This window comes from Arvicola amphibius, chromosome 12, assembly GCF_903992535.2.
Source record: "Arvicola amphibius chromosome 12, mArvAmp1.2, whole genome shotgun sequence".
Classification (NCBI taxonomy): Eukaryota; Metazoa; Chordata; class Mammalia; order Rodentia; family Cricetidae; genus Arvicola; species Arvicola amphibius.
Window position 1 is genome coordinate 114,782,199 of NC_052058.2, and position 17,645 is coordinate 114,799,843.

Here is a 17,645-nt window from a genome sequence, read left to right on the forward strand (position 1 = left end):
ATTGCCTATTTTTTTTTATGTATAGTGAATGATCTGAAATGTTTTTATGGTTCTCAAGTCACTTTTAAGACATAAATAAATGCCCTTTTGAAAATTCAAAAAAAAATGAATTTGTACCCTGAGGGTGTAAAGTAGAGATGACTGACTGTTTTACATATATATGTAAAATCTTAGATTTGTGATTCCTTTATGAACTCTATAAGATTATATTATAAGATGAGTAATAAAGTGATTGATTCTTTGTAGACACAAAATGCAGAATTCTAGTAAAAGAACTGGCAAAGAAAATTCCTTGCTTGCTTATACTCTTTTAATCAATAACAAGTTGCTTTATATGTAGTTACTTGGGATGTTTTGTTTACAACCTATATTGTAGATGATATTTAATCATGTAAGGGAAATGGAAAACATGTTTTTCATTATAAAATTCACTTGAAAAATTTAATGTAACCAAATTATGCTTTTATAATTCCAGAAAGATTGTGCTGGGATACAGAAGCTATAAAGGAAAAATAAAAGCAGAAAAGATTATTGAGTGACCCTAAAGATGTTTATGTGTGTGTGTTTGTGTGTGTTTTTCATTTTTTCTGGTTTTAGAGACTTCTTTTACCCCCCAAATGGCCACATAAAATTAAGTTTTACTTTTTCAGATAGAAAAGTCAAGTGATTAGATTGCTGACTGCATGGAATTCCCTCACTTGAAAGATCTTTGATATGGGTAATGTAAATTTATTTTAACAAAACACAAAAGGGAGGAAATGAAGATACCAATAGAAAGAATTCTAGAGAATTTATAAAGAAAATTAATAGCTGAATGTAGTAAGAGAGTGGTGGGCTGCATCCCACCGCCAAGCTAACTTATCCCCCCAAATAACCACATGGAAATTGTATTAATTAGATTACTACCTGGCCCATTATATTTATTGTCTTCTTGTCTAACTCTCACATCTTGATTTAATGCATTTCTAATAATCTGTATGTCAGCACAAGGTCATTGCTTACCTGGAAAGATTCAGCATGTCTGACTTGGCAGCTTCATGACAGGCAGCTCTCTGCCTTCTTTCTTCCCAAAATCTTGTTCTGTCGACTCTGCCCACCTAATTTTCTGCCCTATCAAAGGACCAAGGTAGTCTTTTTATTTAACAAATAAAGTAACACATAGACAGAAGACTTTCCTATACCATTTCCCCTTTTTCTGTTTAAACAAAAAAGAAAGGCTTTACCTTTAACACAGTAAAATTACATATAACAAAACAGTTATCAAGCAAGAATTACAGTTACAATATATAAATCTACTTTATCTTTATCATAATAATGGAAAACTATAACTATAACTAACCATTCTTCAACTCTATCAAAGACTCCAGAAGGATATAATATACCTAAGTAAGCAACTTCCAAACTCTAGAAATGACAGAGATATCTCACTGCCTGGACAGTCACCCAAAGTTCCTCTGTACCTTTGGAGCATCCATCTTCAGCCTATAGGACCATAGTATCCAGCAGACATTTCCATGAAGGAAATTTCAAAGACAGTTCAGTCAATTTTTTTCTGTATCCTGCAGAATATCTAACAGACTCTTTCACAAAGTAGGAACCCTGAAGGACCATCTCACCTTTAGGCAAGTTCAGCAGTCCTCTCTCCATGGGTTCTTCATGTCTAATTTATGCAATAGTCAAGGCAAGAGCAGTTTCTTGCCCAAATGGCTATCAAACTCCATAATGAGCCTCTTCAATGCCCATCTTCCTCTTGAAGTAGATTGATGCTGCCAGGAGCAGATGTTTCTCATTGTCATGAAAAGCCCTAAGTTATGAAAACATTAAATGCCATATTCTGTGGTCTTTGAAAGATATGGAGAATGCCTATCTAACTGAAATGTATCTCTATATATCTAGAAAATCTAACTAACATGACTACAAGCTTGACTATTATTGATGATTACCCATTAACAACCTATATTTCCTAATTATACAATACATTTTTAAATGAACTACACAATCAAAATACCTTAATCAAGATCAGAAATATGCATATAATAAAATCGACCTTAAAGTTATATCAATAAAGCCAAATCCATACAAATGCAAATTATTCATATCTATATCATATCCCCCTTTAAATGTAAAAGAACATATATAAACAATATTTGGGAATATGAATGTAGTTATTTCTCTCCAAACTGCTTTGTAGTGTATGGGGGATGCTGTTAATCAGTCTTTCATGGTGTATCCAGTTTGCTAGGTTCCTTGCAGTCAGCAGTCAAGCAAAGAAATTTTTTGAAGGTGTTCACAGCAACCTTTCAGGGGGGGCATGATCTATCATACCATATTGGTCTAGAAGGAATCAACAGGGTCTCATCCTCTGTGAAAATAAAAGAAGAACCTCTTTTCTGAAGCATCATATCCTTGGACCCAAATTTTGAAGTCAAGATACCTTTAGAACATATATGCTGGTTTAGCTTAGCAGCCCATTCAATGAAATGGTTTTTTGTACTTAGCTCCTTTACAGTTAAAAAATTTAAAGAAAATACAATATACATAATCCAGACTCTCTGTAAATTTTTCATTTTTATGTGGCTTATTTTTAATTTCTTTTAATCTATAACTATCTGTACTCTGTCTCTTTAAAGATTTTACCCTTTTTTAAAGAACATTAACTTTTAATGACTCTTTATACTCTTCCTCTCTCTCCCAAGCCTACGTTTATCTAACTGTATGACGCATTTAGAGGTCTTTTATGTCTGAATCTGTCCTATTGCGAATCTGTACTATGCAGGAGCACTTCTTAAAATGTTAAGCACTTCTTAAAAACTTAAGTTGTTCCATATAGGGGTAATACAATACTGCCTGTTTCTTGCCCAGTCTAAACCTTAACTACACTGTTATGATAATTACAACAGTTCCTGCCTGAGTTCAGCACAGTTCAGAATGGAGGAGCAAAGCCAGAGCTGCTCCTGCCTCAGAGCCATTTGGTGCTCCTAAGCCGTGCACAGTTCCAGGCACACAGCAAGTCCACATTGCAAAAAGCAAGCCGTAACATTTTACTCACAAAATCCTATTTAAAAGCTCTGTCTCCCACAGGAGCCAGACAGAGATCGCCATGGCGGCACAGCCCAGATACTGGTATTTCAAAACTTCCACTTTCTAGTAGACCTGAACCCGCTGCCTACACAGGCAGGAAGAGCTGAGCCACAGACATGGTCTCAGCTACTTTGTTCCCGACCCTGAGTGAGCACACACACATCCAAACCCACGAATGCTTCATAACCAGAATTACACAGGTAGGAGGACTCAGGAAGCCTTGTTTTAAAATGGCACTGCTTTTTATTGTTACAGCTGCTGAGTCAGGACATTCTCTCTTAAAGGAGCTATGGCACTCTTCCAGCTGTGCTAAACTCTATATTTGTGTCTAGAATTCCTTTTAAAGCCCTCTCATATTTTACATTGAGTTTGTTATCACATTAGAGTGTCACTCTGTAGTAATGAGGAGCAGGCCACCACATTCCCGTGGCCCAGCTCCCGGCTGCCGGCTAGCTTAAGCCCCAAAATAACCACACAGATATTTTATTAATTAGATTACTGCCTGGCCCATTATATTTAACCTCTTCTTGGCTAACTCTCACATCTTGATTCAACCCATTTCTAATAATCTATATGTTTCCATGAGGTCGAGGCTTACCGGGAAAGATTCAGCATATCTTACTTAGCAGCTTCATGGAGGGTGGCTCTCTGACTGCCTTCTTCCCAGCATCCTGTTCTGTCTACTCTGCCCAACTAATTTTCTTCCCTATCAAAAGGCCAAGGCAGTATTTTTATTTAACCAATGAAAGTAACACATAGACAGAAGACCCTCCTACACCAGCTGAATTTAAATCATAGTTTAAGGAATGATCTTACACAAAATAATAGTGTAGATCAGCAGTAGAATATTGATGTTATATTTTTGCTCCCCAAAATTCTAAACACATAACTTGCATTTATTTACAGTTCTCATTAGACTTTTGGTAGCACTCTAATTTTATAAATGATAAAATTAAGATATAGAGTAAATTTATGTTGAAAATATTGCAAATGTGATGTGGATCCATTGTTTGAAGAAAGAATCCTTCTTCTTTTTGCTACTTGCCTATATGCTCAATAAGGTGACGTTTTGTGGGTAGTAAATAGGATAGGAATAAAAGAAACACAGACAAAATAGATAAGAAGTTAGAGAAATGAGGGTCTTCATTTATTTTCTCTCCTTTCTCTTTTCTCCCCTTCCCTATTCTGCTCTGCTCTTCTTTCCTCTCCTCTTTTTTTACATCTGCCTTTGTTCTTCCATTCTGTTGTTTTTCCTTCCAAGATGCTATATCCTGTTTTATTCCTTGTACCATATTTAAAAAATAAGAGCCTCTAACTACTGAATTCTGAACAAAACGCTAATGTAAGAGAACATAATTGTGACATTTGGGTCACAGAAATACACTTGCTATATGTCCAAAGATAATATATAGAGAAAGTAAAAAAAAAAATCTTTCTAAAAAACATTGTGATGAATATTGGAAAAACAAATCTAGTACTTTGAAAGCATAAATCATAAACAATCCAATACCAGTTTGTAATTATGATTAATAGAATGGTTACTTATTAAAAGGGGAAAAACTTACAGATCACCATCCCAGACAACAACCCTCTGCACAATCAGGAAGGGAGCCTAGTCGCCGGAAGCAGAGCTGGAAGCCAGAGAATGAGCTGAGGGCAGTTGCTGCTTTTTTAAAGAAGGAGAGACCACGCCTCAATGGGCTGGTATCTCAGCAGCTATTTGATGAAGGAGCAGAAAGAGCTGCCGTAACACCTCCGCCTTTTGTTTAAGTAAGAGAGTTCTAAACATACTACAAAATTATATACAATAAGTACAAATACCCTATTCTAACTAGCTTAAGTCTTGTATAATAAATACCTTTGCCAAGTCATGAGAGAAAAGTAACTATATTTATATAGTCTTCAACCCCATCGAAGATCTGAGTAGGGAAATAATGTTACCTGAGTAATTAGGAAGTGCATTCAAACAACTTCCAAAACATGCAACAAATCACAGAGACAAACTAGCGACCTGGACAATCCACCAGTCACATTTGCAGCGTTGAAGCAACCAACTTTGGCTAAGGCCTAATATAACTGACATACCATTTTCAAAGGAAAGAAACTTTTCAAAACTATCTTACCCTGTCTTGGCAGGATATGACAGTCCTGTTTTATCCATTTATGGACACTCTGATCTCTGTCAATGGTTGAGGTATTGGCATTTCTTTGCCCACAGGCCAGTTCTGCCAAGAAGAAAGGCTCCACATGGAGTGTCTTTGGTGCTCAACATTCTTATGGGAATAGATCAGTGTTGCCAGGAGCAATTGTGTCTCACTACCTTGCAACTCTAAGTTAAATTAAAGGCCATTTTCTACAGCTCTTTGAAGAGGTTGAAGATTATCTATCTATACTGAGTATAATCTCTATGTATCTTACGAACCTTATTAGTCTAATTATAAATGACAAACTTAGATGACTATTGATCTATATAATTCTCAGTACCTATCTAACTTAAAGACTAAGACAATAAACAATTGTGTAATAAATGAGAACAATATAATGGCCAAATATAAACAATGTACAAATATACATTGCAATATGTTAAATATATAGCAATACATAAACAATATATGTGTTTTAATCAGAGGTAGAAATGTACACTGCAATATGGTAAATATACATATATCAATACAATATATATCAATATATAAAAATGTTTTAAACAGAGGTAGAAGCATGCATGCATACAATAGTCAATATAATTCAATTTTGTATCAATATACAAGAATCGATAGCAAATTATTTGTCTAAAAACAGTAATTCAGAATTACAAATCTATTATCCCATCATCCAATTATCCCTCTTTTTTTCCAAAAAGATCCCTGAGCTTATAAAATTCCTCGCCCAGCCCCCAGCCCTCAACCACATACTAATTATAATCAACCCTTAAATTATGTCTCTAAACACAAGGACAAACTGTACAAGTAAAAGGGACATGGTCCTCTAGAATTACTTTCAGCAGTCATGGGGTGACATTCTTTCTAGGGGATCCTGTGAAAGTAAGATGATGGTTAAATTTCAAGATCAATGTCTTTTAAAATTGCAAATAGTCTCTGAGTATTTTGTGCAGGTCTGGCCAGAATGTTGTACAAGATGTGCATCATTTCAGGTAATCAAGTTGGAACCGTCTTGTGAAGCTGGTACCTAAAACAGGTCTTGTAGTGGCACTATCAATACCATGACCTCATATCAAACAGGTAAAGTTGTTGTTATGGGGTCCCATCTTCTTCCTGGAAACTTCAAATGTCACTACAGGAAAAACTCATTGTTCATTGTGGAAAATTTAAACATTAATCATATAGACATATACAGACATACATATATTCAATGAAAGGCATGATAGATATATTCAATGAAAAGTATGATAGATATGAAGAAAAGCAAAGATGTTTTCTAAACTCATATTTATTTCTGTGGCATATCATGGCTCTTGACATGAGACAGAAACTCCACAAACTCTGGGTTTTTCTCTTAACAACAGCCTTGGAATTAGACCGCTTCATTCTACAGGCCTGAGCCAGAGACCAACTCCAAAACAAGCTCTATAAATTTAGAAATATGATTTAGTATATTTTACTTATGGAACCTATTCAGTTTTCTTGATAATTCTCATTGGACAGTTATTTTTCCATCTGTCAGTTTTCAAACATGCAGGGTTCCTTGATTTTTTCAATAATGAATGTTTACCTGTGGAGATAAGAACAGAACACTGCCCCCATTCTATATGTTTTTCTTACCACCTGTATGAATATCATCATTGTGGATGAGCTGACATTTCTCCTTTCCAAGAGGTTTTTCATCTTCAAATCGAACCTTTATTAATTTTGATGTTATTCACAATTTTTCTTCTCCTGTGGAAACAAGAGCAAAACCCCTTCCCCAATGTAGCACATCTCCTGGCTTCCATTGAAAAGTCAGCACATCTTTAAAATAAATCGGTTGATTTAGTTCAGCAGACTTTTCCATTATCCAATGTCTTTCTGCTGCTGTTGTTCCTTTCTCATTAGCATTAAGAAAATTCAAGGTTAATAAAGCATGATGCAATCTATTTCTTGGGGTATTTTCCATCCCTTTCTGTTTGTTCAGCATATCCTTTATAGTACAATTTGATCTTTCTATAACTGCTTGACCTGTAGGATTATTTGGTATACCTGTAATATATTTTATATTATAATAAGCAAAAAAGCATTTCATTTTCTTAGATACATATGCTGGACCATTGTCTGTCTTTATTTGTGCAGGTATACCCATGATGGCCATAACTTCCAATAAATGTGCGATTACCGAATCAGCCTTTTCTGTGCTCAGGGCAGTTGCCCATTGATAACGTGAATACGTGTCTATGCGTGGTCTTCAGCTAGCGGCCACTGTTTGATCCATATTGGCTTCTCAGTTAGTCATTTTAAAAGTAGGGCTGTTGATACCTCTAAAGGTTTGTTATTTGCTGTATGTTCTTATACAGCCTGAATGGATGGTGACCTTTTTGCATAATACCTCATCATATCCTTCCCAGATTTCTGAGTTCCTGGAACTACAGGAATGTTAATCTGGGTATTCCATTGCTGTAGCAGGTTATGGCCCCATAAATTTATTGCAATATTGGCTATATATGGCCTTAGTCTTCCTATTTGCCCTTCAGGCCCTATGCATTCAACCCATCTTGTGCTTTGTTTTACACCAGATAGGGTTCTAATTCCCAGTAACTGAACATCTTCCTCTTGAAGAGGCCAATTCGGATGCTAAGATTCTGGAGTAATGATACTTACATCCTCACCTGTGTCTAATAAGCCTTCAATAAAAATGCCATTTATACAGACTCTTAGCTTTGGTTTATGATCGTTAATAGAAATCTGCCAAAATATACGTTTGCTCTGTCCTACTCAATTTTTGACTCGCCCTCCACATGTAATTCATCATTTAGACCATTATTACTTTTTACAGAAGAAATAGGAGCTTTTAATATTCTTGGTGAGGCACGTTCTCCATGGTGACTGGGAATGACTGGGCCACAGTTGGCTTGGGAGCCTGAGAGAGGCCCCTCAAGTGGTTTCCTGATTGTATCAGGTTTTAAACATCCCAACATTCATTGTTTGCTGAATCCATCCATCCAAAGGCACTGATCTAGACTTTAAATGCCAAATATCTTTTTGCAATCTATATTTGCATTTTCAAAAGCTGGAGATTCAAGACTTATTTGTCTAGATTCTGGGTCTGTTACCCCTATGTCCAGAGCCTTAATTAATCTTTGCAAAAGGTCAATATAGGGTTCTCTCTGTTCCTGCCTAATCCTGGTATATGATTCGACCCTTTTTGCTGGATCTTGTATTCTATTCTAAGCATTTAAGGCTGCTTGGTGACATAGACACAATACTTCTTCATCGTAAAGAGCTTGGACCTGTGGATCAGCATATGCTCCTACACCAAGAATTTGATCTTGGGAAACCTCCACACCTTTTGCTCTTCCTTGCTGTTCCATATGTTTAGATACTTCTCTGAAATAAATTCCAAACATCTAAAACTTCAGACACTAACTGAGAGAAATCATGGGGGTATCTCTGACATTAGAAGCTCAAGTCCTTATCATTTCCTTAACAAATGCAGAGTGCAAACCATAATTAATAACAGCTTGCTTAATTTCTTTTAGATCATTCAGTTCAGTTGGCATCCATCTAGCTTCTTTGACTCCCTTTGAGCCTTTAGAAGTTGATGCTTTGTCAGAATAAATTACAGGGTATGCAGCTAAAACCCTGGGTAAGCCAGTTCTAATAGCTGGTGGTGGCATTGTGTCCTGTCCTTGTGCCTTCTTACTGTGTTAACCAGCTCCAATAATTTCTTCAGTCTTTTCAAATCTTTTTCATCATTGTCTCTCTTAAATCCTGAATCTCCTGACCTGCATGTGTTTCTAGTGATTTCACTAAGGTATCATTTTATTGGTCCCCATTCTGCACCTGTGATTCCAGGGCTTTAATTTTTTCCTTCAAACCTAACATGTCCTCCTTAAACTTTTTAAGTACATCATGGAGATTCCCATCTTGGAGCTACATTCTGTCTGTTACCTTATCAAAACTTTGTGATAACGTCTGAATGTCAAATTCAACAGCCTGAACCCTTTCAGGTAACTTCCTAGTACCCTTCGATATGGAGTCAATTTTATCTATCATAGTATACACTTGTTTAGATACTATCTGATTTTCAATAATTTTAATTCTTTCAACTAGTCGTTCATTATTGGTCTGTAGACATTGTATCATTCTTAGGAGTACCATATTCTTCTTTAATGATAGAATATGGAAAATAAAACTGAAACCTAGTAACAAGTAAATTAAGGTATCCCCACAGTCATATAAACTTCAAATGATATAATCCATTGTATTAGTAAAGAAAACAGTAAAATTTGCGATGGAAATAAAAACTGCCATATTACCTATTATCCAGCAGGTGGCACTTTTGCTGAGTCACAACTAGAACCACTGCAAAGGTGATGAAAATGAGGTCCTGTTTCAGTGTCTGCCTTAGTATTTGTTAAAAACTGGGAAATATGAGTTGCTCAACAAAGTAAATGTAATTAAATCAATTCTATACACGGAACCAGAAACCCAGAATCCAGGGGTAGAGAAGAGCAACCCGGAAGCTGCATATGCCTCCATGTGACAGAGTCTCACCGAGGGGTTGCAGCTTTTGGCAACCACTTGTGCTCTAGTTCACACCACTTAAGCGCTGAGCTTGCAAGGGAGATTTAAAAACGTCTCAGAAAAGAGTAGGACAGGCAGGCAGAGACTGTGTGGGCCTGTGGAGTTTAAATCCACATGGAGAGGCAAACGATGGGGTAGTGGGGACTTGAAGTCAATCTGAGGCATGTAAAGGTAAAATATAAAGAATTTCAGCGCTGCCTCTTCCTCCCGTCTTTGGGGCCACAAAATCCCACAGCTCAGCCTGTTTGGGCTCTGGGGACCTGGAATTGAGTGCACCCAGGCCAGTGGGAGGTCCCCTCCTTCATTAGACTGCCTGCAGCAAGGTAGGCCCTTTGTCAGTGAGCTGTTTGGCCTGCAAGGAGACCTGACAGTCTGCCAGAGGATCCATCATTCTTGGGGTGAGTGAGGAGTGAGTGCCCCAACCGCGGCAGCTGCCCTGAAAGGGACCACCGACATTCCACAACTCCCCCTGCCACCTGCACACTTGCTGCTCTTCCTGCAGGGGTTATTCTCCCCGGATACTGCCTCTCTCTTCCTGTCCCCTCCCAGCTTGCACCCAGAATCCTTCCCCCCCTCCCCCTGCCTCATCCTCCCATCTTTGGGGCCACAAAATCCCACAGCTCAGCCTGTTTGGGCGCTGGGGACCTGGAATTGAGTACACCCAGGCCGGTGGGAGGTCCCCTCCTTCATTAGACTGCCTGCAGCAAGGTAGGCCCTTTGTCAGTGAGCTGTTTGGCCTGCAAGGAGACCTGACAGTCTGCCAGAGGATCCATCATTCATTAGGGTGAGTGAATTTAATTCATTGGGGTGAATTGAACTTCTAAAAGAAGACCCAAAGGGGATTATTCAGAGGAACAAATGGGCAGGTGCCAATGCAAGAATTCCTCCAACAATTTGAAAAACAACATGAAAGCACCAGAACCCAGCGAACTTATAACAGGAGGACTTGAACACACTAATCAAGAAGAAGTAGAAAAAATTGACTTTATGAAAGTAATAGAGTCCCTTAAACAGGAGGTGAAAAACTCCCTTAAGGAAATGGACGAGAAGAATAACAAAAAGTTTGAAGAATTGAGTAAATCTCTAAACGATATCCTAGGAAACCAAGAAAAAACAATCAAACAGATAATGGAAACAGTGCAAGACTTGAAAACTGAAATGGAGGCAAGGAAGAAAACACAACCCGAGGGCCAACTGGATTTGGAAAATCTATGTAAACGAACAGAGACTACAGAAACAAGCATAACCAACAGAATACAAGAGATAGAAGAAAGAATCTCAGATTCTGAAGATACCATAGAGAAAATAAATGCACTGATCAAAGAAAACAGCAAATCCAACAAATCCTCATCACAAAACATTCAGGAAATCTGGGACACAATAAAAAGACCAAACATAAGAATAATAGGCATAGAAGAAGGAGAAGAAATACAGCTCAATGGTTCAGAAAATATATTTAATAAAATTATAGAAGAAAACTTCCCAAACCTAAAAAAAGATATTCCTATTAAGGTTCAAGAAGCTTATAGAACACCAAATAGACTGGATCAAAAAAAACCATCCCCTCGCCATATTATAATCAAAACACAAAACATACAGAATAAAGAAAGAATATTAAGAGCTGCAAAGGAAAAAGGTCAAGTAACATATAAAGGTAATCCTATCAGACTAACACCTGACTTCTCTATGGAAACCATGAAAGCCAGAAGGTCCTGGATAGATGTTTTGCAGAAACTAAGAGACCATGGATGCAAGCCCAGATTACTATACCCAGCCAAGCTTTCATTCACTATAAATGGAGAAAACAAAATATTCCAGGATAAAAACAAACTTAAACAATACATAGCCACAAATCCAGCCTTACAGAAAGTAATAGAAGGAAATTCACAAACAAAGGAGTCCAGCATTGCCCAAAATAACTCAGACATCTAGCAACCCTTCACCAGCACATCTCAAAGAAAGGAAACACACAATCTCTACTAACAAATAAAAAATGACAACCGGAGTTAACATCCACTGGTCATTAATATCACTTAATATCAACGGACTCAATTCACCTATAAAAAGGCACAGGCTAAGAGACTGGATACGAAAACAGGATCCAACATTCTACTGTTTACAAGAAACACACCTCAACCACAAAGACAGACATCTACTCAGAGTAAAGGGTTGGGAAAAGGTTGATCAAGCAAATGGACCTAAGAAACAAGCCGGTGTGGCCATACTAATTTCTAACAAAGTTGACTTCAAACTAAAATCAATCAGAAGAGATGGAAAGGGACACTTTATACTCATTACAGGAAAATATCTATCAGAATGAAGTCTCAATCCTGAATATCTATGCCCCTAATACAAAAGCACCCACTTATATAAAAGAAACATTACAAGAACTCAAGACAGCCATCAAACCAAACACACTGATAGTGGGAGACTTCAACACTCCTCTTTCACCAATGGACAGGTAAATTCGACAGAAACCTAACAGAGAATTAAGAGACTTAATAGAGGTAATGAACCAAATGGACTTAACAGACATCTATAGAATGTTCCACCCAAACAGGAAAGAATATACCTTCTTCTCTGCGGCTCATGGAACCTTTTCGAAAATTGACCACATACTCGGTAACAAAGCAAACTTCCACAGTTACAAAAACATATTAGTAACCACCTGCATCTTATCGGATCACAATGGATTAAAATTAGAATTCAACAACAATGCTACCCCCAGAAAGCTTACAAACTCATGGAAACTGAACAGTCAACAACTGAACCACAGCTGGGTCAAGGAAGAAATAAAGAAATAAATTAAAGTCTTTCTTGAATTTAATGAAAATAAAGACACAACATACTCAAACTTATGGGACACTATGAAAGCAGTGCTAAGAGGAAAATTCATAGCACTAAGTGCCAACTTAAAAAAAATGGAGAAAGCAAACATTGGAGACTTAACAGAACACCTGAAAGCTTTAGAAAAGGAAGAAGCAGACTCACCTAGGAGGAGTAGAAGACTGGAAATTATCAAACTTAGGGAAGAAATCAACAAAATAGAAACACAGAAAACAATCCAAAGAATCAATGAAACAAAAAGCTGGTTCTTGGAGAAAATCAACAAGATTGACAAACCCCTAGCCAAACTAATCAAACGGCAGAGAGAGAACACACAAATTAATAAGATCAGAAATGAAAAAGGGGACATAACCACAGACACAGAGGAAATCCAAAGAATCATTAGATCTTACTACAACAGCCTGTATGCCGCAAAATTGGAAAATGTAAAAGAAATGGACACTTTTTTAGATAAGTACCATATACCAAAGTTAAACCAGGACCAGGTAAATGCTCTAAATAGTCCTGTTAGTTGCGAAGAATTGGAAACTGTTATCAGAAACCTCCCTACCAAAAAGAGCCCAGGACCTGATGGGTTCAATGCAGAATTCTACCAGAACTTCAAAGAAGACCTAATACCTATACTCCTTAAGGTATTTCATAATATAGAAACACAAGAGTCACTGCCAAATTCCTTTTATGAAGCTACAATTACCCTGATACCTAAACTACACAAAGACTTAACCAAGTAAGAGAATTACAGGCCAATCTCACTCATGAACATCAATGCAAAAATTCTCAATAAAATACTGGCAAACAGAATCCAAGAACACATTAGAAAAATTATCCACTATGATCAAGTAGGCTTCATCCCAGAGATGCAGGGCTGGTTCAACATACGAAAATCTATCAATGTAATCCATCATATAAATAAACTGAAGGATAAAAACCATATGATCATCTCATTAGATGCAGAAAAAGAATTATACAAAATTCAGCACCCCTTTATGATAAAGGTCTTGGAGAGATTAGGGATACAGGGGTCATTCCTAAATATAATAAAGGCTATTTACAGCAAGCCGACAGCTAACATCAAATTAAATGGAGAGAAACTAAAGGCCATCCCACTAAATTCAGGAACGCGACAAGGCTGTCCACTCTCTCCTTATCTCTTCAATATAGTACTTGAAGTTCTAGCAATAGCAATAAGACAAAACAAGGGGATCAAGGGGATTCGAATTGGAAAGGAAGAAGTTAAACTTTCATTATTTGCAGATGATATGATAGTGTACATAAGCGACCCGAAAAACTCCACCAAAGAACTCCTACAGCTGATAAACTCCTTTAGAATCATGGCAGGTTACAAGATCAATTCCAAAACATCAATCGCCCTCAGATATACAAAGGATAAGGAAACAGAGAAAGAAATCAGAGAAGCTTCTACTTTCACGATAGCCACAAATAGCATAAAATATCTTGGGGTAACTCTAACCAAGGAAGTGAAATACCTATTTGACAAGAACTTTAAGTCTTTGAAGAAAGAAATTGAAGAGGATACCAGAAAATGGAAGGATCTCCCTTGCTCTTGGATTGGGAGGATCAACATAGTAAAAATGGCAATACTACCAAAGGCAATCTATAGATTTAATGCAATCCCCTTAAAGATCCCATCAAAATTCTTCACAGATCTTGAGAGGACAATAATCAACTTTATATGGAAGAACAAGAAACCCAGGATAACCAAAACAATCTTATACAATAAAGGAACTTCTGGAGGCATTACCATCCCTGACTTCAAACTCTATTACAGAGCTACAGTATTGAAAACAGCTTGGTATTGGCATAAAAATAGAGAAGTCGACCAATGGAATCGAATAGAAGACCCAGATCTTAACCCACAAACCTATGAACACCTGATTTTTGATAAAGGAGCTAAAAGCACACAATGGAAGAAAGAAAGCATCTTCAACAAATGGTGCTGGCATAACTGGATGTCAACCTGTAGAAGAATGAAAGTAGATCCGTGTCTATCACCATGCACAAAACTCAAGTCCAAATGGATTAAAGACCTCAATATCAATCTGAACACACTGAACCTGTTAGAGGAGAAAGTGGGAAGTACTCTACAACATTTGGGCTCAGGAGACCGCTTCCTATGTATAGCCCCAGCAGCACAGACATTAAGGGCAACATTGAATTAATGGGACCTCCTGAAGCTGAGCAGCTTCTGTAAAGCAAAGGACACTGTCACTAAGACAAAAAGGCAGCCTACTGACTGGGAAAAGATCTTCACCAACCCCACAACAGACAAAGGTCTGATCTCCAAAATATACAAGGAACTCAAGAGACTAGACTTTAAAATGCTAATTAACCCAATTAAAAAATGGGGCACTGAACTGAACAGAGAATTCTCAACAGAAGAAGTTCGAATGGCCAAAAGACACTTAAGGGCATGCTCAACCTCCTTAGCAATCAGGGAAATGCAAATCAAAACAACGTTAAGATACCATCTTACACCTGTCAGAATGGCTAAAATCAAAAACACCAATGAAAGCCTTTGCTGGAGAGGATGTGGAGTAAGGGGTACACTCATCCATTGCTGGTGGGAATGCACACTTGTGCAACCACTTTGCAAAGCAGTGTGGTGGTTTCTCAGGAAATTCAGGATCAACCTACCCCAGGACCCAGCAATCCCACTCTTGGGAATTTACCCAAGAGATGCCCAATCATATTACAAAAGCATCTGTTCAACTATGTTTATAGCAGCATTATTTGTAATAGCCAGAACCTGGAAACAACCTAGATGCCCTTCAGTGGAAGAATGGTTGAAGAAAGTGTGGAATATATACATGCTAGAATACTACTCAGCGGTAAAAAACAATGACATCTTGAAGTTTGCATGCAAATGGAGGGAAATAGAAAACACCATCCTGAGTGAGGTAACCCAGGCCCAAAAAGATGAACATGGGATGTACTCACTCATAATTGGGTTCTAGCCATAAATAAAGGACATCGAGCCTATAATTTGTAAAAATCCTAGAGAAGCTATATAAGAAGGTGAACCCAAAGAAAAACATATAGTTATCCTCCTGGATACTGGAAGTAGACAAGATTGCCGGACAAAAAATGGGAACATAGGGGTGGGGTGGGATGGGGGGAGGGGGGATGGGGCAAGAAAATTGTGAAGTGGAGGATTGGAAGAGCTTGGGGGAATAGGATGGTTGGGATATAGGAAGGGTGGATATGGGAACAAGGAATTATATATCTTACTTAAGGGAGCCATTCTAGGGTTGGCAGAGGCTTGACTCTAGAGGGGTTCCCAGGTGTCCAGGAAGATGCCCCCAGCTAGGTCCTTGGGCAGCTGAGGAGAGGGTGCCAGAAATGTCCAGATCCTATTGCCATACTCATGAATATCTTGCATATCACCATAGAACCTTCACCTGGCATTGGATGGAGAAAATGACAGAGCCCCACATAGGAGCACCGGACTGAGCTCTCAAGGTCCCGATGAGGAGCAAAAGGAGGGAGATCATGAGCAAGGAAGTCAGGACCGTGAGGAGTGTGTTTACCCATTGAGATGGTGGGACAGATCTAACGGGAGACCACCATTCCAGTTGGAATGGAACTGATGGAACAGGGGACCAAACCGGGCTCTCTGAATGTGGCTGAATGTGGAGGAGGACTGAGAAACCAAGGACAATGGCAATGAATGTGAACTCTACAGCATGGACGGGCTCACTGTGAGCCTTAACCTTCACCTGGCGATGGATGGAGATAGAGACAGAGCCCCACATTGGAGCACCGGAGTGAGCTCCCAAAGTTCTGATGAGGAGCGGATGGAGAGAGATCATGAGAAAGAAAGTCAGAACCATGAGGGATGCGTTCACCCACTGAAACGGCAGGACAGAACTAATGAGAGACCACCAAGTCCACTTGGAATGGGACTGATTGAACATGTGACCAAATCGGACTCTCTGAGGCTGACCGAGGAGCCAAGGACAATGGCGATGGGCTTGGTGTCTACAACATGGACGGGCTCTGTGTGAGCTTTGTCAGTTTGGTTGCTCACCTTCCTGGACCTGGGGGGAGTTGGGAGGACCTTGGACTCAACATAGTGTAGAGAACCCTGATGGCTGTTTGGCCTCAAGAGGGAGGGAGTGGGGGTGTGGGTGGAGGGGAGGGGAGGGAAGGGGGAGGAGGAGGGAAGGAGATGGCAATTTTTAAGAAAAAATAAATAAACTGGAAAAAAAAAGAAAAAAAAAAGACACAAGCTAACATAATGGAAAAAAAAAAGAATTTCAGCAAGAAAAGCCACTGCATGATAATTTATATTAAACTGAATGGCACCCAGATGTGGATAACTGAATCCACAGAAAGCCTGAGAAAGCTTGGAAAAGAATAGAATAAATCATGTTTTCTTCGTAGCACCAATTTCTCGGGTCTGCTCTGCTTGCTCGAGGCAAACAAACACTCTCATCTAAGAGAGGCTTCCTGACTCAGCTTTAGCTGCAAAACCCTGCAGCAATTTTGAGAGGTCCTGCCATGAAACACTTATATAGTGTTGATGAAAAGCAGAATGCATGTTTTCGATTTTTAGCCATAGCAGGAAAAAAGCTGTGCCTTTTCAAAATGCAGTCTTTCTAGGCCATCCTGCCAGGGAAAACTCTGATTCTTTCAGGCAGGTGGTCTGACTGACTGTGATTTGTTAGCAGAATGCTGCAGCTTGCTTGCTGGCAACGACTTTGAAATGCCATAGAGTTATGGCAATAAAAATGGCTACAGCCGCTACCTCTGCAATGAGACTGGAAAGCTAAGGAATGGTCAGGATACAGCCGCCAAAGTCACAGCTTTAGTCCTACCTATATTGTTTGGTAAATTAAAGACTCATGTGGTCACAAAAAGAGAGATATACAGGAAAAGATTCAAAGATGAAGAAAATCTAAATGGTTTACAGTGTGTTAAAAATATGTGCAGGCTAAATGTTAAAGTTACTAAAGTAAAAAA